Consider the following 20,075-nt stretch of genomic DNA (forward strand, 5'->3'; position numbering starts at 1 on the left):
TTGCGTACTTCGTGCTTACGCTCGTCTGGATCATCAGGCTTAAGCTGACAACACTTCATATTACCGACTAATATTTGCAGCTATGGCGCACCATTACTGCTTGGCTACACATCTCACACGTAACCGATGTGCTCTCCAACCAACACCACTTACATTTCAGAACATGTCTTTGACACATGTCTACGAAATCACCTTCACCTTCAGATACACTTTCCTTGCGACTGATGGAGACGTAGGCAAAGTTTTAAGTTGCTATTTCCATTACGTCACATTGATCAGAAAAACGGTAATTTACATCTGCAGCGGAACAAAATTACGTTCCGCCCAGCGTGGGGCTCGAACCCACGACCCTGAGATTAAGAGTCTCATGCTCTACCGACTTTTTTTTTTTTTTATTGTGCATCTTTTGCAGAACTGGAAAAACTCGTCCGTGACAGGATTCGAACCTGCAATCTTCGGATCCGAAGTCCGACGCCTTATCCATTTTTTTTTTTTTTTTTTTTTTTGCTCTACGACTTTTTTTTTTTTTTTTTTGCTCTACGACTTTTTTTTTTTTTTTTCCATTTTTTGTTTCTTTTTTAATCACTCCTTTTTTTTGTTTGTTTTGGTCAGACGTTACCATTTTCTTTATTGTTTTCTGTTGGTTTTGTTATTTTCGTATATAATACCCTGTAGTGGCCGTAGTCATTTCTCAATGATCAATAATAGTTTACTGAGTCACTGTTGGCCATTGACTTCCTTATAGTTTCTGTCGTGTTGTGGTTCGTTGTTATCCTATGCCTGTTTTCTCGAAGACTATATTCAACATGTTGCCGTAGAGGTTTTTATGGTTACTGAATTTTTTGGATTCCCAGTAAGCTGATTCCATGTAGACCATGAAATCAATTGAATTGTCAGATCCATTTCTACCAATGACGTAATGTGTGTAGTGACCCATGAGCCACATGACAGTGTTATTTTTCCGTTCTGGGAAAAATATCTCTTCAGGCTGTAACAGCATTTGTGGCGTATAATTGCGGCCATCACTTCTGGTGAGGAGTGCCATCTTTCTTCTGATCCAAGTCCAATTGTGTACTAGTCCACTGCACGTGAATCTGTGTTGAAGTGTGTCCACTAATCCACACTTAATGCAGTGATGTGTATCACTGAGTCCTATTCGATAAAGTTTTTCATTGGTTGGCACAGTGTCGCTGACGACCTGGTACCAAGTGGAAGCCACGTCTGTTGAATGGATTTTGAGGCTAATATTTTTCCATACAGTACGCCATATGACGTTCGGATATTTGATTTCTATGGTATTTTGTGTATCCGATTTGTGCCATGTATTTAGAATCTCTCGTGTAGTTATATGTGACTTGTACACCGTGCCTGCCTCTAAGTAGCTGACCTCAATATAAAATTCCTTGACATGCGTGAGTTTGTTGTTTAGTCGGCCCACATTCACCGGGGGTTGCAGGGAACCTGGCTGGACAATTGTGAAGAGTCTGGAGGTAACGTTATTTCTGTCCTTATTAATCATAAACAGGGTTCTTTTGACGTAAAGTGCAGATGCTTTTTTGACCAAATTAGTTAGCCCTAAACCGCCCATCATTCTTGCTTTGGTCACACTGTCGAGTCTAACTTTAAAAATGTTGCCTTTCCACAAGTATCTATGGGCAAGTCGCATTACCTTTTTCACCTGTAATTTCGGTGCTGGGAATATTTGTGCTACAAAACAGGCTTTAGAAAACATGTAGGTGTTAATTAATTGAACTTTCTGCAATAAATTCGCGGATCGCCAACAAAGTTCGTTGAACGCACCCTGTATTTTGTTTGCCGTGTCCCGCCAATTTACTGCAGCCATCTTCATAGGACAATTGTTTATAGTAATACCTAGTGCTTTGTGGGAATCAACTAGTGTAGCCCATTGGCTGCGTACCCTGTCAAATCCTCTTAGGTTTAAGATTTTACTCTTACGTATGTTCACCTTTGCACCAGAGGCGCGACTATATTGACGTATCGTCTCTTCCAGAATTGTAATGTCACCTCCGTGTCGAAGGACGACGCCCACGTCATCGGCATATGCTTGTGCTGTAAGCGTGACCCCGGATATTGTGACGCCACTTAATTTGTCTCTGAGTTGCCGTAGCAAAGGCTCAAGTGCAAGAACATACAAAAGCATTGATAATGGGCTCCCTTGTGGAACGCCCCTCTGTATATGAATAGTTTTCGTCGGCTGCCCGTTTACGTAAGCCTTTGCAGTTATGCCGGTCATCATCTGATGGATTACACTAACTGCTCGATCGTCAAAAGCCAGGTGTTTAAATATGAGATCCACGTACCGGTGGCTGACATGGTCAAATGCCTTGCAGAAATCGATGAAGTATAGCGCACACCTGATGTCGGTGACTGCGACGATAGAAACAAGGTCCCTGTATTCGGAGATGACTGACATGATTGTCCGGCCCGGGAAGCAGGCTTGATGGCCTTTTATTACTGTTCTGAGAAGTGGTGTGAGTCTCTCCTTAAGTGCTCGGGCAATGGTCTTGTAATCATAGTTCATCAACATTAATGGGCGAAAATTATCGATTTTCTTTCGTCCTGTACTTTTCGGAATCAAGACCAGTTTTCCTTCCTTAAGTTCAGTTGGTAAGTCTCCTCCATGTAAGGTTTCGTTTATTACATCCGTGAATGTGGAACCAATTATATGCCAAAACTTTTGATAAAATTCTTTTGGTAATCCATCTGGACCCGCCGATTTGTTGGAAGGTGACGCCTTTACGAGATTAAATATTTCGTCCTCTGCAAATGCAGCAATCAGACAGTTGTTTTCTTCATTAGTGATCTTTTCCGTTAATAAGTGCAACATTTCAGTACTTGCAGTCTCGTCAGTCGGGTCTTTAGTGTAGAGGTGAGCGAAATGTTGTTGGATTGCGCGCACTATGTCATTGTGGTCTGTAAGTACAGTCCCGTCTTCGAGTGTGAGGTCTTCAATAAAACTGCGTCGCCTATTAAGTTGGTGTTTGATCAGGTGAAACATTGAAGTAGTTTCTTCTTGTAGTAGAGACTTTGCCTTTGATTTAAGCTTTAATCCCTCTAACTGCTGTCGTGTGATACTTAGAAGCTTCGCTTTTATTTTGCGAATTTGCTCTAGATGAGTATTAGCTACGTTGTGTTTGTCATGTAGTTCTCGCAATACCGTATAGTAAAATTCGATTGTCTTTTTGCCATCTCTAGTTTTTTGAAAACTGTATGATTTTAAGGTTTGCCTAAGTTTAGGTTTGGCAAACGTGACCCACCATTCGATTTTAGATCCGTATTTATGCACTGATTTCAAACATGCCGTCCATGTGGCTGTGACCCACTCTTCTAGTTCGTCATCATTGAGATGGGCAATGTTAAGCATCCACTGATTACGGTAAAATTTCGTAGGTTGCTTTGCTAAATTGATAGTCACAGAAAACCCACAGTGATCCGAGCAGTATGTCGGGATTACTTCCACGTCCAACACGTTATGACTTAGATTCTCCGACACATACTGCCTATCTATCCGACTGCATGATGTCGAAGTGAAATGCGTGAATTTGACTAGCGTAGGGAATTTTACTTCCCATGCATCTTTGTACTTCATGTTTTTGATTAAGTCATGCAGCTCCTTGGAGTAGTTAAAATGCGGTACCTGATCTTTCCTGTTAACTACACAATTGAAGTCGCCACCAAGTATTACAGACGCAGGATTTTTCCTCAGCAAGTAGATTATGTCTTCCGTGAAGAATTGAGCTCTCGCAGCTCTGTTGGTGGTACCAGACGGTGCATAAACATTTACAACAGTGACATCAAATATTTGACAACTTAGGCCTCTTCCTGTAACTAGTTTATCCAACAACATCACCGGTATACCTTCACGAGTTAAAATTGCGGTTCCTGTATTTGCGTCCGGTAGGACATTATAAAATATTTGAAAACCGGGCACGGTGAAATCAGTGAATAACACTTCTTGCAACAAAGCAACATCCGCCTCTGTTTCATAGATAAATTGTTTTAACACAACTTTTTTCAAATCGGACGTTATCCTGTTAACGTTAATAGTTAATATTTTATAAGCTTGACTCATCCGAGAAGGTTAATGGTCATGTATGGTCGTCAAAGTAGAGTGAGTACAAAATCCGAGATTTACACTTCGCCCAATGTGTACAATGTTTGTAGGGGAAGAAGATCCAGTCGGAAATCCGCTGCTACTTCATTACTGTTTGTGAAGCTGCGGAGGCTGTATGTCTATCTTTGCGAGTGTCTTGATCTACACTGACTGACACTTCAGGATTTCCAACTCCTTTACTGTCAGGTGATTTTTGCCGTTGTGTGCTCCCGTTGCGTTTCGCCTGCGCCCTGCCGACGTTGACGTTTGGCTGCGGCTTCAGGCGGCGCCGCTGTGTGTCTTGCGCGGTTCCGGCTGTATTTGGAATGCCTGTCCCTCGTGCAGGTCCCTCTTGTTGTTGGGCAGCACTGTGGGGGTCATTGAAGTCTTGAACGTGATCACTACTACCGACTTGATCAACAAGTTGCACCTTAGTGCCTTGTTCTACCGTAGGCGAGGAAGTGCCTTCAGTATGTTGAGCACATTCCTGATTCGTATTTTCGGGTCCTTCTGGAATTGATGCCTGCATGGCTCCCTCGACCGGTTCCATGTCAGCGACGACATCATTAGCTAATAATGGAACATTGCCATTGGGTTGGCCTGATGATTCCGCCTCCAGTGCAATGGCTGATTCGAGTGCTGGGTCATTACTGGCTTTTTGCTTTTGCACAGAGTGGGTGTGACCGGAACCTTCCTCATCTGAAGAAATATCGGCTGAGTCCCGAGGACGCTTATTGCCGGAGGCACTACGGTCACTAGCAGCAGGGGCAGATTGCTCCTCTACAATAGGCATTATCATTGCACTGTCGTTCACTAAAGTGGGATCTTGCACGGTAACGGAATTCAGAGAGACAACGGGCTGTTCTACATTACTTCGCATCAGGACATCACTAAATGTAAGCCGCTGTCGCTGTTGCAAATTGTTTTTTAAAACAAACATGCGACGGGGACAATCCTGCCTCAGGTGACCACTCTCGTTACAAACATGGCACGTGGGAATTTGTCCGGTATAGGTAACTAGCCCCTTGTATCCACTCACCATAATGTGCGACGGGATATTAACCTTTACTTCCATTTCAACGGATCGCACCCCGCTATAACACTGCAGCTTATGATCCCTGGACCACATTTCATTTCTAACAGACCTGACGTCACCGTACTTCGACAATACCTCCTTCAGGTAGCAATTTTCAACTTCAGGTGGGAGATTGAATACACGGACATTTTTCAACTCTACATCAGCATTTGAAAGCGTAACGATACTCACAGTTCCGTTCCGATGGCGAAATTCAATGCGTCCCCCGAATTTCAGCAGCAGTCGCTCCATAATAACAGGATTGTGCAGCTTGACGAAGAAACAGTATTGTTCCAAATCGTAATAGGCAGTGTGGACCTGTTCTGTAGTTATCCCGATGACATCGACAATCCATTCGTGGATCTCGAGGGAGCTTGGTTGCAGAGCACGGGTTGACTTATCAAATTCAAATTTCAAGGTATTCTTCCTGGGACACTGACGAGACATATCGCTAATTAACCCTTAACGGGCTAACAGCATCGAACGTGAACACGAAAGACACAACAACACGCAGGCACAGAACTGTAGTACGACACGCGACGGACACAAACACCACTTGTAAACAATCGCTAGCTTGGCGGAGCGGACGGTACCTCCTCACACTAGCGCGTCTCAAGCGCAACTGGACTGAGCTAGCCGGGCTGCGTCGGTGACTACGTGTCGGGTCGCACGACACACAGTTCTCGTTTGGGTGGGGTGGTCCCATACAGAATCTCTCCATGCTGCCTAATGTTTTCCTAGCGTCACACACGTCACGTACTTCAGTTTTATTTCATAATCATTTCTGAGAGGTACAGGAACTGCATAAAAAACCTGCAGCGCTAGTGGTGTCAAAATTAACACACATATTTGATTTGACTCAGAAGCCGAACGGGTTACTTTCCGACGCTGTCTTAGATGCGCAAATGCCAGCCAAAACTCGCGGTGACGGCACTCAGCCGACCATTTCGCTAGATAACACCGTTCTGGCTGTGTGTGTATCACGCTCAAGTGCATCTCCAAGCAGGAAGTGGACAACAGCAACATTCAGACGATTTCGTACTGCTCAATAGCTACACTAAAACGGTGTGTTTCTTTTGCAGAATTGGAAAAACACGACCGTGACAGGATTCGAACCTGCAATCTTCGGATCCGAAGTCCGACGCCTTATCCATTAGGCCACACGGTCACTGGCCGCCAAGTATTCCTTACATTCGTGTCATCTCGAAACGCTCATACCGCTGAGGAATTGTGTTTTCGTTCTACACAGCCGCTGCCTCTTGCTGCTTCCCACCCATTCGTTACATTCAAGCCTTTACGAGACCGACCAAGTAGAGATTGGGAACCAAGACCACACACTTTGTGCATTCGAAATCGAAGGCAGGGCGTCCCTCGCCGCATTTGCTACGATGGCGATTTCCTACTTCTGCAGAAGCGGCGGCGTCGACGACGACGACGCTCGCGAGAGGCTCTGTGATATTTGAAAAACACATGTAAAAAATATAATTCAGACTGCCGCCTCCCACCCTACGCTGTACCGCTTTGCAAAATGCTTTATCTGCGACATTCGCCTCAATCACATCTGAGAGTAATTCTAAATAAAACACCTGTTGCTAATTGTTCGTCGTTCCAGATACTGCTTGCTATACGGCCACGACGCGCAACTGATTTCGAAAATTCGTTTGCCTCCTGTGACGATCGAACTCACGACCCCTGGTTTACTAGACCAGTGCTCTGCCACTGAGCTAAAGAGGCGCGGCCTAGCGGTAGTTTTGCGTACTTCGTGCTTACGCTCGTCTGGATCATCAGGCTTAAGCTGACAACACTTCATATTACCGACTAATATTTGCAGCTATGGCGCACCATTACTGCTTGGCTACACATCTCACACGTAACCGATGTGCTCTCCAACCAACACCACTTACATTTCAGAACATGTCTTTGACACATGTCTACGAAATCACCTTCACCTTCAGATACACTTTCCTTGCGACTGATGGAGACGTAGGCAAAGTTTTAAGTTGCTATTTCCATTACGTCACATTGATCAGAAAAACGGTAATTTACATCTGCAGCGGAACAAAATTACGTTCCGCCCAGCGTGGGGCTCGAACCCACGACCCTGAGATTAAGAGTCTCATGCTCTACCGACTGAGCTAGCCGGGCTGCGTCGGTGACTACGTGTCGGGTCGCACGACACACAGTTCTCGTTTGGGTGGGGTGGTCCCATACAGAATCTCTCCATGCTGCCTAATGTTTTCCTAGCGTCACACACGTCACGTACTTCAGTTTTATTTCATAATCATTTCTGAGAGGTACAGGAACTGCATAAAAAACCTGCAGCGCTAGTGGTGTCAAAATTAACACACATATTTGATTTGACTCAGAAGCCGAACGGGTTACTTTCCGACGCTGTCTTAGATGCGCAAATGCCAGCCAAAACTCGCGGTGACGGCACTCAGCCGACCATTTCGCTAGATAACACCGTTCTGGCTGTGTGTGTATCACGCTCAAGTGCATCTCCAAGCAGGAAGTGGACAACAGCAACATTCAGACGATTTCGTACTGCTCAATAGCTACACTAAAACGGTGTGTTTCTTTTGCAAAATTGGAAAAACACGACCGTGACAGGATTCGAACCTGCAATCTTCGGATCCGAAGTCCGACGCCTTATCCATTAGGCCACACGGTCACTGGCCGCCAAGTATTCCTTACATTCGTGTCATCTCGAAACGCTCATACCGCTGAGGAATTGTGTTTTCGTTCTACACAGCCGCTGCCTCTTGCTGCTTCCCACCCATTCGTTACATTCAAGCCTTTACGAGACCGACCAAGTAGAGATTGGGAACCAAGACCACACACTTTGTGCATTCGAAATCGAAGGCAGGGCGTCCCTCGCCGCATTTGCTACGATGGCGATTTCCTACTTCTGCAGAAGCGGCGGCGTCGACGACGACGACGACGCTCGCGAGAGGCTCTGTGATATTTGAAAAACACATGTAAAAAATATAATTCAGACTGCCGCCTCCCACCCTACGCTGTACCGCTTTGCAAAATGCTTTATCTGCGACATTCGCCTCAATCACATCTGAGAGTAATTCTAAATAAAACACCTGTTGCTAATTGTTCGTCGTTCCAGATACTGCTTGCTATACGGCCACGACGCGCAACTGATTTCGAAAATTCGTTTGCCTCCTGTGAGGATCGAACTCACGACCCCTGGTTTACTAGACCAGTGCTCTGCCACTGAGCTAAAGAGGCGCGGCCTAGCGGTAGTTTTGCGTACTTCGTGCTTACGCTCGTCTGGATCATCAGGCTTAAGCTGACAACACTTCATATTACCGACTAATATTTGCAGCTATGGCGCACCATTACTGCTTGGCTACACATCTCACACGTAACCGATGTGCTCTCCAACCAACACCACTTACATTTCAGAACATGTCTTTGACACATGTCTACGAAATCACCTTCACCTTCAGATACACTTTCCTTGCGACTGATGGAGACGTAGGCAAAGTTTTAAGTTGCTATTTCCATTACGTCACATTGATCAGAAAAACGGTAATTTACATCTGCAGCGGAACAAAATTACGTTCCGCCCAGCGTGGGGCTCGAACCCACGACCCTGAGATTAAGAGTCTCATGCTCTACCGACTGAGCTAGCCGGGCTGCGTCGGTGACTACGTGTCGGGTCGCACGACACACAGTTCTCGTTTGGGTGGGGTGGTCCCATACAGAATCTCTCCATGCTGCCTAATGTTTTCCTAGCGTCACACACGTCACGTACTTCAGTTTTATTTCATAATCATTTCTGAGAGGTACAGGAACTGCATAAAAAACCTGCAGCGCTAGTGGTGTCAAAATTAACACACATATTTGATTTGACTCAGAAGCCGAACGGGTTACTTTCCGACGCTGTCTTAGATGCGCAAATGCCAGCCAAAACTCGCGGTGACGGCACTCAGCCGACCATTTCGCTAGATAACACCGTTCTGGCTGTGTGTGTATCACGCTCAAGTGCATCTCCAAGCAGGAAGTGGACAACAGCAACATTCAGACGATTTCGTACTGCTCAATAGCTACACTAAAACGGTGTGTTTCTTTTGCAGAATTGGAAAAACACGACCGTGACAGGATTCGAACCTGCAATCTTCGGATCCGAAGTCCGACGCCTTATCCATTAGGCCACACGGTCACTGGCCGCCAAGTATTCCTTACATTCGTGTCATCTCGAAACGCTCATACCGCTGAGGAATTGTGTTTTCGTTCTACACAGCCGCTGCCTCTTGCTGCTTCCCACCCATTCGTTACATTCAAGCCTTTACGAGACCGACCAAGTAGAGATTGGGAACCAAGACCACACACTTTGTGCATTCGAAATCGAAGGCAGGGCGTCCCTCGCCGCATTTGCTACGATGGCGATTTCCTACTTCTGCAGAAGCGGCGGCGTCGACGACGACGACGCTCGCGAGAGGCTCTGTGATATTTGAAAAACACATGTAAAAAATATAATTCAGACTGCCGCCTCCCACCCTACGCTGTACCGCTTTGCAAAATGCTTTATCTGCGACATTCGCCTCAATCACATCTGAGAGTAATTCTAAATAAAACACCTGTTGCTAATTGTTCGTCGTTCCAGATACTGCTTGCTATACGGCCACGACGCGCAACTGATTTCGAAAATTCGTTTGCCTCCTGTGAGGATCGAACTCACGACCCCTGGTTTACTAGACCAGTGCTCTGCCACTGAGCTAAAGAGGCGCGGCCTAGCGGTAGTTTTGCGTACTTCGTGCTTACGCTCGTCTGGATCATCAGGCTTAAGCTGACAACACTTCATATTACCGACTAATATTTGCAGCTATGGCGCACCATTACTGCTTGGCTACACATCTCACACGTAACCGATGTGCTCTCCAACCAACACCACTTACATTTCAGAACATGTCTTTGACACATGTCTACGAAATCACCTTCACCTTCAGATACACTTTCCTTGCGACTGATGGAGACGTAGGCAAAGTTTTAAGTTGCTATTTCCATTACGTCACATTGATCAGAAAAACGGTAATTTACATCTGCAGCGGAACAAAATTACGTTCCGCCCAGCGTGGGGCTCGAACCCACGACCCTGAGATTAAGAGTCTCATGCTCTACCGACTGAGCTAGCCGGGCTGCGTCGGTGACTACGTGTCGGGTCGCACGACACACAGTTCTCGTTTGGGTGGGGTGGTCCCATACAGAATCTCTCCATGCTGCCTAATGTTTTCCTAGCGTCACACACGTCACGTACTTCAGTTTTATTTCATAATCATTTCTGAGAGGTACAGGAACTGCATAAAAAACCTGCAGCGCTAGTGGTGTCAAAATTAACACACATATTTGATTTGACTCAGAAGCCGAACGGGTTACTTTCCGACGCTGTCTTAGATGCGCAAATGCCAGCCAAAACTCGCGGTGACGGCACTCAGCCGACCATTTCGCTAGATAACACCGTTCTGGCTGTGTGTGTATCACGCTCAAGTGCATCTCCAAGCAGGAAGTGGACAACAGCAACATTCAGACGATTTCGTACTGCTCAATAGCTACACTAAAACGGTGTGTTTCTTTTGCAGAATTGGAAAAACACGACCGTGACAGGATTCGAACCTGCAATCTTCGGATCCGAAGTCCGACGCCTTATCCATTAGGCCACACGGTCACTGGCCGCCAAGTATTCCTTACATTCGTGTCATCTCGAAACGCTCATACCGCTGAGGAATTGTGTTTTCGTTCTACACAGCCGCTGCCTCTTGCTGCTTCCCACCCATTCGTTACATTCAAGCCTTTACGAGACCGACCAAGTAGAGATTGGGAACCAAGACCACACACTTTGTGCATTCGAAATCGAAGGCAGGGCGTCCCTCGCCGCATTTGCTACGATGGCGATTTCCTACTTCTGCAGAAGCGGCGGCGTCGACGACGACGACGCTCGCGAGAGGCTCTGTGATATTTGAAAAACACATGTAAAAAATATAATTCAGACTGCCGCCTCCCACCCTACGCTGTACCGCTTTGCAAAATGCTTTATCTGCGACATTCGCCTCAATCACATCTGAGAGTAATTCTAAATAAAACACCTGTTGCTAATTGTTCGTCGTTCCAGATACTGCTTGCTATACGGCCACGACGCGCAACTGATTTCGAAAATTCGTTTGCCTCCTGTGAGGATCGAACTCACGACCCCTGGTTTACTAGACCAGTGCTCTGCCACTGAGCTAAAGAGGCGCGGCCTAGCGGTAGTTTTGCGTACTTCGTGCTTACGCTCGTCTGGATCATCAGGCTTAAGCTGACAACACTTCATATTACCGACTAATATTTGCAGCTATGGCGCACCATTACTGCTTGGCTACACATCTCACACGTAACCGATGTGCTCTCCAACCAACACCACTTACATTTCAGAACATGTCTTTGACACATGTCTACGAAATCACCTTCACCTTCAGATACACTTTCCTTGCGACTGATGGAGACGTAGGCAAAGTTTTAAGTTGCTATTTCCATTACGTCACATTGATCAGAAAAACGGTAATTTACATCTGCAGCGGAACAAAATTACGTTCCGCCCAGCGTGGGGCTCGAACCCACGACCCTGAGATTAAGAGTCTCATGCTCTACCGACTGAGCTAGCCGGGCTGCGTCGGTGACTACGTGTCGGGTCGCACGACACACAGTTCTCGTTTGGGTGGGGTGGTCCCATACAGAATCTCTCCATGCTGCCTAATGTTTTCCTAGCGTCACACACGTCACGTACTTCAGTTTTATTTCATAATCATTTCTGAGAGGTACAGGAACTGCATAAAAAACCTGCAGCGCTAGTGGTGTCAAAATTAACACACATATTTGATTTGACTCAGAAGCCGAACGGGTTACTTTCCGACGCTGTCTTAGATGCGCAAATGCCAGCCAAAACTCGCGGTGACGGCACTCAGCCGACCATTTCGCTAGATAACACCGTTCTGGCTGTGTGTGTATCACGCTCAAGTGCATCTCCAAGCAGGAAGTGGACAACAGCAACATTCAGACGATTTCGTACTGCTCAATAGCTACACTAAAACGGTGTGTTTCTTTTGCAGAATTGGAAAAACACGACCGTGTCAGGATTCGAACCTGCAATCTTCGGATCCGAAGTCCGACGCCTTATCCATTAGGCCACACGGTCACTGGCCGCCAAGTATTCCTTACATTCGTGTCATCTCGAAACGCTCATACCGCTGAGGAATTGTGTTTTCGTTCTACACAGCCGCTGCCTCTTGCTGCTTCCCACCCATTCGTTACATTCAAGCCTTTACGAGACCGACCAAGTAGAGATTGGGAACCAAGACCACACACTTTGTGCATTCGAAATCGAAGGCAGGGCGTCCCTCGCCGCATTTGCTACGATGGCGATTTCCTACTTCTGCAGAAGCGGCGGCGTCGACGACGACGACGCTCGCGAGAGGCTCTGTGATATTTGAAAAACACATGTAAAAAATATAATTCAGACTGCCGCCTCCCACCCTACGCTGTACCGCTTTGCAAAATGCTTTATCTGCGACATTCGCCTCAATCACATCTGAGAGTAATTCTAAATAAAACACCTGTTGCTAATTGTTCGTCGTTCCAGATACTGCTTGCTATACGGCCACGACGCGCAACTGATTTCGAAAATTCGTTTGCCTCCTGTGACGATCGAACTCACGACCCCTGGTTTACTAGACCAGTGCTCTGCCACTGAGCTAAAGAGGCGCGGCCTAGCGGTAGTTTTGCGTACTTCGTGCTTACGCTCGTCTGGATCATCAGGCTTAAGCTGACAACACTTCATATTACCGACTAATATTTGCAGCTATGGCGCACCATTACTGCTTGGCTACACATCTCACACGTAACCGATGTGCTCTCCAACCAACACCACTTACATTTCAGAACATGTCTTTGACACATGTCTACGAAATCACCTTCACCTTCAGATACACTTTCCTTGCGACTGATGGAGACGTAGGCAAAGTTTTAAGTTGCTATTTCCATTACGTCACATTGATCAGAAAAACGGTAATTTACATCTGCAGCGGAACAAAATTACGTTCCGCCCAGCGTGGGGCTCGAACCCACGACCCTGAGATTAAGAGTCTCATGCTCTACCGACTGAGCTAGCCGGGCTGCGTCGGTGACTACGTGTCGGGTCGCACGACACACAGTTCTCGTTTGGGTGGGGTGGTCCCATACAGAATCTCTCCATGCTGCCTAATGTTTTCCTAGCGTCACACACGTCACGTACTTCAGTTTTATTTCATAATCATTTCTGAGAGGTACAGGAACTGCATAAAAAACCTGCAGCGCTAGTGGTGTCAAAATTAACACACATATTTGATTTGACTCAGAAGCCGAACGGGTTACTTTCCGACGCTGTCTTAGATGCGCAAATGCCAGCCAAAACTCGCGGTGACGGCACTCAGCCGACCATTTCGCTAGATAACACCGTTCTGGCTGTGTGTGTATCACGCTCAAGTGCATCTCCAAGCAGGAAGTGGACAACAGCAACATTCAGACGATTTCGTACTGCTCAATAGCTACACTAAAACGGTGTGTTTCTTTTGCAGAATTGGAAAAACACGACCGTGACAGGATTCGAACCTGCAATCTTCGGATCCGAAGTCCGACGCCTTATCCATTAGGCCACACGGTCACTGGCCGCCAAGTATTCCTTACATTCGTGTCATCTCGAAACGCTCATACCGCTGAGGAATTGTGTTTTCGTTCTACACAGCCGCTGCCTCTTGCTGCTTCCCACCCATTCGTTACATTCAAGCCTTTACGAGACCGACCAAGTAGAGATTGGGAACCAAGACCACACACTTTGTGCATTCGAAATCGAAGGCAGGGCGTCCCTCGCCGCATTTGCTACGATGGCGATTTCCTACTTCTGCAGAAGCGGCGGCGTCGACGACGACGACGACGCTCGCGAGAGGCTCTGTGATATTTGAAAAACACATGTAAAAAATATAATTCAGACTGCCGCCTCCCACCCTACGCTGTACCGCTTTGGAAAATGCTTTATCTGCGACATTCGCCTCAATCACATCTGAGAGTAATTCTAAATAAAACACCTGTTGCTAATTGTTCGTCGTTCCAGATACTGCTTGCTATACGGCCACGACGCGCAACTGATTTCGAAAATTCGTTTGCCTCCTGTGACGATCGAACTCACGACCCCTGGTTTACTAGACCAGTGCTCTGCCACTGAGCTAAAGAGGCGCGGCCTAGCGGTAGTTTTGCGTACTTCGTGCTTACGCTCGTCTGGATCATCAGGCTTAAGCTGACAACACTTCATATTACCGACTAATATTTGCAGCTATGGCGCACCATTACTGCTTGGCTACACATCTCACACGTAACCGATGTGCTCTCCAACCAACACCACTTACATTTCAGAACATGTCTTTGACACATGTCTACGAAATCACCTTCACCTTCAGATACACTTTCCTTGCGACTGATGGAGACGTAGGCAAAGTTTTAAGTTGCTATTTCCATTACGTCACATTGATCAGAAAAACGGTAATTTACATCTGCAGCGGAACAAAATTACGTTCCGCCCAGCGTGGGGCTCGAACCCACGACCCTGAGATTAAGAGTCTCATGCTCTACCGACTGAGCTAGCCGGGCTGCGTCGGTGACTACGTGTCGGGTCGCACGACACACAGTTCTCGTTTGGGTGGGGTGGTCCCATACAGAATCTCTCCATGCTGCCTAATGTTTTCCTAGCGTCACACACGTCACGTACTTCAGTTTTATTTCATAATCATTTCTGAGAGGTACAGGAACTGCATAAAAAACCTGCAGCGCTAGTGGTGTCAAAATTAACACACATATTTGATTTGACTCAGAAGCCGAACGGGTTACTTTCCGACGCTGTCTTAGATGCGCAAATGCCAGCCAAAACTCGCGGTGACGGCACTCAGCCGACCATTTCGCTAGATAACACCGTTCTGGCTGTGTGTGTATCACGCTCAAGTGCATCTCCAAGCAGGAAGTGGACAACAGCAACATTCAGACGATTTCGTACTGCTCAATAGCTACACTAAAACGGTGTGTTTCTTTTGCAGAATTGGAAAAACACGACCGTGACAGGATTCGAACCTGCAATCTTCGGATCCGAAGTCCGACGCCTTATCCATTAGGCCACACGGTCACTGGCCGCCAAGTATTCCTTACATTCGTGTCATCTCGAAACGCTCATACCGCTGAGGAATTGTGTTTTCGTTCTACACAGCCGCTGCCTCTTGCTGCTTCCCACCCATTCGTTACATTCAAGCCTTTACGAGACCGACCAAGTAGAGATTGGGAACCAAGACCACACACTTTGTGCATTCGAAATCGAAGGCAGGGCGTCCCTCGCCGCATTTGCTACGATGGCGATTTCCTACTTCTGCAGAAGCGGCGGCGTCGACGACGACGACGACGCTCGCGAGAGGCTCTGTGATATTTGAAAAACACATGTAAAAAATATAATTCAGACTGCCGCCTCCCACCCTACGCTGTACCGCTTTGCAAAATGCTTTATCTGCGACATTCGCCTCAATCACATCTGAGAGTAATTCTAAATAAAACACCTGTTGCTAATTGTTCGTCGTTCCAGATACTGCTTGCTATACGGCCACGACGCGCAACTGATTTCGAAAATTCGTTTGCCTCCTGTGACGATCGAACTCACGACCCCTGGTTTACTAGACCAGTGCTCTGCCACTGAGCTAAAGAGGCGCGGCCTAGCGGTAGTTTTGCGTACTTCGTGCTTACGCTCGTCTGGATCATCAGGCTTAAGCTGACAACACTTCATATTACCGACTAATATTTGCAGCTATGGCGCACCATTACTGCTTGGCTACACATCTCACACGTAACCGATGTGCTCTCCAACCAACACCACTTACATTTCAGAACATGTCTTTGACACATGTCTACGAAATCACCTTCACCTTCAGATACACTTTCCTTGCGACTGATGGAGACGTAGGCAAAGTTTTAAGTTGCTATTTCCATTACGTCACATTGATCAGAAAAACGGTAATTTACATCTGCAGCGGAACAAAATTACGTTCCGCCCAGCGTGGGGCTCGAACCCACGACCCTGAGATTAAGAGTCTCATGCTCTACCGACTGAGCTAGCCGGGCTGCGTCGGTGACTACGTGTCGGGTCGCACGACACACAGTTCTCGTTTGGGTGGGGTGGTCCCATACAGAATCTCTCCATGCTGCCTAATGTTTTCCTAGCGTCACACACGTCACGTACTTCAGTTTTATTTCATAATCATTTCTGAGAGGTACAGGAACTGCATAAAAAACCTGCAGCGCTAGTGGTGTCAAAATTAACACACATATTTGATTTGACTCAGAAGCCGAACGGGTTACTTTCCGACGCTGTCTTAGATGCGCAAATGCCAGCCAAAACTCGCGGTGACGGCACTCAGCCGACCATTTCGCTAGATAACACCGTTCTGGCTGTGTGTGTATCACGCTCAAGTGCATCTCCAAGCAGGAAGTGGACAACAGCAACATTCAGACGATTTCGTACTGCTCAATAGCTACACTAAAACGGTGTGTTTCTTTTGCAGAATTGGAAAAACACGACCGTGACAGGATTCGAACCTGCAATCTTCGGATCCGAAGTCCGACGCCTTATCCATTAGGCCACACGGTCACTGGCCGCCAAGTATTCCTTACATTCGTGTCATCTCGAAACGCTCATACCGCTGAGGAATTGTGTTTTCGTTCTACACAGCCGCTGCCTCTTGCTGCTTCCCACCCATTCGTTACATTCAAGCCTTTACGAGACCGACCAAGTAGAGATTGGGAACCAAGACCACACACTTTGTGCATTCGAAATCGAAGGCAGGGCGTCCCTCGCCGCATTTGCTACGATGGCGATTTCCTACTTCTGCAGAAGCGGCGGCGTCGACGACGACGACGCTCGCGAGAGGCTCTGTGATATTTGAAAAACACATGTAAAAAATATAATTCAGACTGCCGCCTCCCACCCTATGCTGTGCCGCTTTGCAAAATGCTTTATCTGCGACATTCGCCTCAATCACATCTGAGAGTAATTCTAAATAAAACACCTGTTGCTAATTGTTCGTCGTTCCAGATACTGCTTGCTATACGGCCACGACGCGCAACTGATTTCGAAAATTCGTTTGCCTCCTGTGACGATCGAACTCACGACCCCTGGTTTACTAGACCAGTGCTCTGCCACTGAGCTAAAGAGGCGCGGCCTAGCGGTAGTTTTGCGTACTTCGTGCTTACGCTCGTCTGGATCATCAGGCTTAAGCTGACAACACTTCATATTACCGACTAATATTTGCAGCTATGGCGCACCATTACTGCTTGGCTACACATCTCACACGTAACCGATGTGCTCTCCAACCAACACCACTTACATTTCAGAACATGTCTTTGACACATGTCTACGAAATCACCTTCACCTTCAGATACACTTTCCTTGCGACTGATGGAGACGTAGGCAAAGTTTTAAGTTGCTATTTCCATTACGTCACATTGATCAGAAAAACGGTAATTTACATCTGCAGCGGAACAAAATTACGTTCCGCCCAGCGTGGGGCTCGAACCCACGACCCTGAGATTAAGAGTCTCATGCTCTACCGACTGAGCTAGCCGGGCTGCGTCGGTGACTACGTGTCGGGTCGCACGACACACAGTTCTCGTTTGGGTGGGGTGGTCCCATACAGAATCTCTCCATGCTGCCTAATGTTTTCCTAGCGTCACACACGTCACGTACTTCAGTTTTATTTCATAATCATTTCTGAGAGGTACAGGAACTGCATAAAAAACCTGCAGCGCTAGTGGTGTCAAAATTAACACACATATTTGATTTGACTCAGAAGCCGAACGGGTTACTTTCCGACGCTGTCTTAGATGCGCAAATGCCAGCCAAAACTCGCGGTGACGGCACTCAGCCGACCATTTCGCTAGATAACACCGTTCTGGCTGTGTGTGTATCACGCTCAAGTGCATCTCCAAGCAGGAAGTGGACAACAGCAACATTCAGACGATTTCGTACTGCTCAATAGCTACACTAAAACGGTGTGTTTCTTTTGCAGAATTGGAAAAACACGACCGTGACAGGATTCGAACCTGCAATCTTCGGATCCGAAGTCCGACGCCTTATCCATTAGGCCACACGGTCACTGGCCGCCAAGTATTCCTTACATTCGTGTCATCTCGAAACGCTCATACCGCTGAGGAATTGTGTTTTCGTTCTACACAGCCGCTGCCTCTTGCTGCTTCCCACCCATTCGTTACATTCAAGCCTTTACGAGACCGACCAAGTAGAGATTGGGAACCAAGACCACACACTTTGTGCATTCGAAATCGAAGGCAGGGCGTCCCTCGCCGCATTTGCTACGATGGCGATTTCCTACTTCTGCAGAAGCGGCGGCGTCGACGACGACGACGACGCTCGCGAGAGGCTCTGTGATATTTGAAAAACACATGTAAAAAATATAATTCAGACTGCCGCCTCCCACCCTACGCTGTACCGCTTTGGAAAATGCTTTATCTGCGACATTCGCCTCAATCACATCTGAGAGTAATTCTAAATAAAACACCTGTTGCTAATTGTTCGTCGTTCCAGATACTGCTTGCTATACGGCCACGACGCGCAACTGATTTCGAAAATTCGTTTGCCTCCTGTGACGATCGAACTCACGACCCCTGGTTTACTAGACCAGTGCTCTGCCACTGAGCTAAAGAGGCGCGGCCTAGCGGTAGTTTTGCGTACTTCGTGCTTACGCTCGTCTGGATCATCAGGCTTAAGCTGACAACACTTCATATTACCGACTAATATTTGCAGCTATGGCGCACCATTACTGCTTGGCTACACATCTCACACGTAACCGATGTGCTCTCCAACCAACACCACTTACATTTCAGAACATGTCTTTGACACATGTCTACGAAATCACCTTCACCTTCAGATACACTTTCCTTGCGACTGATGGAGACGTAGGCAAAGTTTTAAGTTGCTATTTCCATTACGTCACATTGATCAGAAAAACGGTAATTTACATCTGCAGCGGAACAAAATTACGTTCCGCCCAGCGTGGGGCTCGAACCCACGACCCTGAGATTAAGAGTCTCATGCTCTACCGACTGAGCTAGCCGGGCTGCGTCGGTGACTACGTGTCGGGTCGCACGACACACAGTTCTCGTTTGGGTGGGGTGGTCCCATACAGAATCTCTCCATGCTGCCTAATGTTTTCCTAGCGTCACACACGTCACGTACTTCAGTTTTATTTCATAATCATTTCTGAGAGGTACAGGAACTGCATAAAAAACCTGCAGCGCTAGTGGTGTCAAAATTAACACACATATTTGATTTGACTCAGAAGCCGAACGGGTTACTTTCCGACGCTGTCTTAGATGCGCAAATGCCAGCCAAAACTCGCGGTGACGGCACTCAGCCGACCATTTCGCTAGATAACACCGTTCTGGCTGTGTGTGTATCACGCTCAAGTGCATCTCCAAGCAGGAAGTGGACAACAGCAACATTCAGACGATTTCGTACTGCTCAATAGCTACACTAAAACGGTGTGTTTCTTTTGCAGAATTGGAAAAACACGACCGTGACAGGATTCGAACCTGCAATCTTCGGATCCGAAGTCCGACGCCTTATCCATTAGGCCACACGGTCACTGGCCGCCAAGTATTCCTTACATTCGTGTCATCTCGAAACGCTCATACCGCTGAGGAATTGTGTTTTCGTTCTACACAGCCGCTGCCTCTTGCTGCTTCCCACCCATTCGTTACATTCAAGCCTTTACGAGACCGACCAAGTAGAGATTGGGAACCAAGACCACACACTTTGTGCAT

General features: G+C 47.0%; 28 non-coding genes across 28 annotated transcripts; all 28 read right to left on the reverse strand.

Annotated features, from left to right (window-relative positions):
• Nucleotides 1-6,284: 6,284 nt before the first annotated feature.
• Trnar-ucg lies at nucleotides 6,285-6,357 on the reverse strand. The gene has a single exon. It is a non-coding gene; the product is annotated as a tRNA-Arg (tRNA).
• A 494-nt stretch (nucleotides 6,358-6,851) lies between these two features.
• Trnat-agu lies at nucleotides 6,852-6,923 on the reverse strand. The gene has a single exon. It is a non-coding gene; the product is annotated as a tRNA-Thr (tRNA).
• Nucleotides 6,924-7,261: 338 nt separating this feature from the next.
• Trnak-cuu lies at nucleotides 7,262-7,334 on the reverse strand. Its single transcript has one exon. It is a non-coding gene; the product is annotated as a tRNA-Lys (tRNA).
• A 453-nt stretch (nucleotides 7,335-7,787) lies between these two features.
• Nucleotides 7,788-7,860, reverse strand: Trnar-ucg. Its single transcript has one exon. It is a non-coding gene; the product is annotated as a tRNA-Arg (tRNA).
• Nucleotides 7,861-8,357: 497 nt separating this feature from the next.
• On the reverse strand, nucleotides 8,358-8,429 carry Trnat-agu. Its single transcript has one exon. It is a non-coding gene; the product is annotated as a tRNA-Thr (tRNA).
• Nucleotides 8,430-8,767: 338 nt separating this feature from the next.
• Trnak-cuu lies at nucleotides 8,768-8,840 on the reverse strand. Its single transcript has one exon. It is a non-coding gene; the product is annotated as a tRNA-Lys (tRNA).
• A 453-nt stretch (nucleotides 8,841-9,293) lies between these two features.
• Nucleotides 9,294-9,366, reverse strand: Trnar-ucg. The gene has a single exon. It is a non-coding gene; the product is annotated as a tRNA-Arg (tRNA).
• Nucleotides 9,367-9,860: 494 nt separating this feature from the next.
• Nucleotides 9,861-9,932, reverse strand: Trnat-agu. The gene has a single exon. It is a non-coding gene; the product is annotated as a tRNA-Thr (tRNA).
• A 338-nt stretch (nucleotides 9,933-10,270) lies between these two features.
• On the reverse strand, nucleotides 10,271-10,343 carry Trnak-cuu. The gene has a single exon. It is a non-coding gene; the product is annotated as a tRNA-Lys (tRNA).
• A 453-nt stretch (nucleotides 10,344-10,796) lies between these two features.
• Nucleotides 10,797-10,869, reverse strand: Trnar-ucg. The gene has a single exon. It is a non-coding gene; the product is annotated as a tRNA-Arg (tRNA).
• A 494-nt stretch (nucleotides 10,870-11,363) lies between these two features.
• On the reverse strand, nucleotides 11,364-11,435 carry Trnat-agu. Its single transcript has one exon. It is a non-coding gene; the product is annotated as a tRNA-Thr (tRNA).
• Nucleotides 11,436-11,773: 338 nt separating this feature from the next.
• Nucleotides 11,774-11,846, reverse strand: Trnak-cuu. The gene has a single exon. It is a non-coding gene; the product is annotated as a tRNA-Lys (tRNA).
• A 453-nt stretch (nucleotides 11,847-12,299) lies between these two features.
• On the reverse strand, nucleotides 12,300-12,372 carry Trnar-ucg. The gene has a single exon. It is a non-coding gene; the product is annotated as a tRNA-Arg (tRNA).
• A 494-nt stretch (nucleotides 12,373-12,866) lies between these two features.
• Nucleotides 12,867-12,938, reverse strand: Trnat-agu. The gene has a single exon. It is a non-coding gene; the product is annotated as a tRNA-Thr (tRNA).
• A 338-nt stretch (nucleotides 12,939-13,276) lies between these two features.
• Trnak-cuu lies at nucleotides 13,277-13,349 on the reverse strand. The gene has a single exon. It is a non-coding gene; the product is annotated as a tRNA-Lys (tRNA).
• A 453-nt stretch (nucleotides 13,350-13,802) lies between these two features.
• On the reverse strand, nucleotides 13,803-13,875 carry Trnar-ucg. Its single transcript has one exon. It is a non-coding gene; the product is annotated as a tRNA-Arg (tRNA).
• Nucleotides 13,876-14,372: 497 nt separating this feature from the next.
• Trnat-agu lies at nucleotides 14,373-14,444 on the reverse strand. Its single transcript has one exon. It is a non-coding gene; the product is annotated as a tRNA-Thr (tRNA).
• Nucleotides 14,445-14,782: 338 nt separating this feature from the next.
• On the reverse strand, nucleotides 14,783-14,855 carry Trnak-cuu. Its single transcript has one exon. It is a non-coding gene; the product is annotated as a tRNA-Lys (tRNA).
• Nucleotides 14,856-15,308: 453 nt separating this feature from the next.
• Trnar-ucg lies at nucleotides 15,309-15,381 on the reverse strand. The gene has a single exon. It is a non-coding gene; the product is annotated as a tRNA-Arg (tRNA).
• Nucleotides 15,382-15,878: 497 nt separating this feature from the next.
• Nucleotides 15,879-15,950, reverse strand: Trnat-agu. The gene has a single exon. It is a non-coding gene; the product is annotated as a tRNA-Thr (tRNA).
• A 338-nt stretch (nucleotides 15,951-16,288) lies between these two features.
• On the reverse strand, nucleotides 16,289-16,361 carry Trnak-cuu. The gene has a single exon. It is a non-coding gene; the product is annotated as a tRNA-Lys (tRNA).
• Nucleotides 16,362-16,814: 453 nt separating this feature from the next.
• Nucleotides 16,815-16,887, reverse strand: Trnar-ucg. The gene has a single exon. It is a non-coding gene; the product is annotated as a tRNA-Arg (tRNA).
• Nucleotides 16,888-17,381: 494 nt separating this feature from the next.
• Trnat-agu lies at nucleotides 17,382-17,453 on the reverse strand. Its single transcript has one exon. It is a non-coding gene; the product is annotated as a tRNA-Thr (tRNA).
• A 338-nt stretch (nucleotides 17,454-17,791) lies between these two features.
• On the reverse strand, nucleotides 17,792-17,864 carry Trnak-cuu. Its single transcript has one exon. It is a non-coding gene; the product is annotated as a tRNA-Lys (tRNA).
• Nucleotides 17,865-18,317: 453 nt separating this feature from the next.
• Trnar-ucg lies at nucleotides 18,318-18,390 on the reverse strand. Its single transcript has one exon. It is a non-coding gene; the product is annotated as a tRNA-Arg (tRNA).
• Nucleotides 18,391-18,887: 497 nt separating this feature from the next.
• Nucleotides 18,888-18,959, reverse strand: Trnat-agu. The gene has a single exon. It is a non-coding gene; the product is annotated as a tRNA-Thr (tRNA).
• A 338-nt stretch (nucleotides 18,960-19,297) lies between these two features.
• On the reverse strand, nucleotides 19,298-19,370 carry Trnak-cuu. Its single transcript has one exon. It is a non-coding gene; the product is annotated as a tRNA-Lys (tRNA).
• A 453-nt stretch (nucleotides 19,371-19,823) lies between these two features.
• On the reverse strand, nucleotides 19,824-19,896 carry Trnar-ucg. The gene has a single exon. It is a non-coding gene; the product is annotated as a tRNA-Arg (tRNA).
• Between the last annotated feature and the right edge of the window lie 179 nt (nucleotides 19,897-20,075).

Source organism: Schistocerca americana, unplaced genomic scaffold (genome assembly GCF_021461395.2).
Source record: "Schistocerca americana isolate TAMUIC-IGC-003095 unplaced genomic scaffold, iqSchAmer2.1 HiC_scaffold_165, whole genome shotgun sequence".
Taxonomy (NCBI): Eukaryota; Metazoa; Arthropoda; class Insecta; order Orthoptera; family Acrididae; genus Schistocerca; species Schistocerca americana.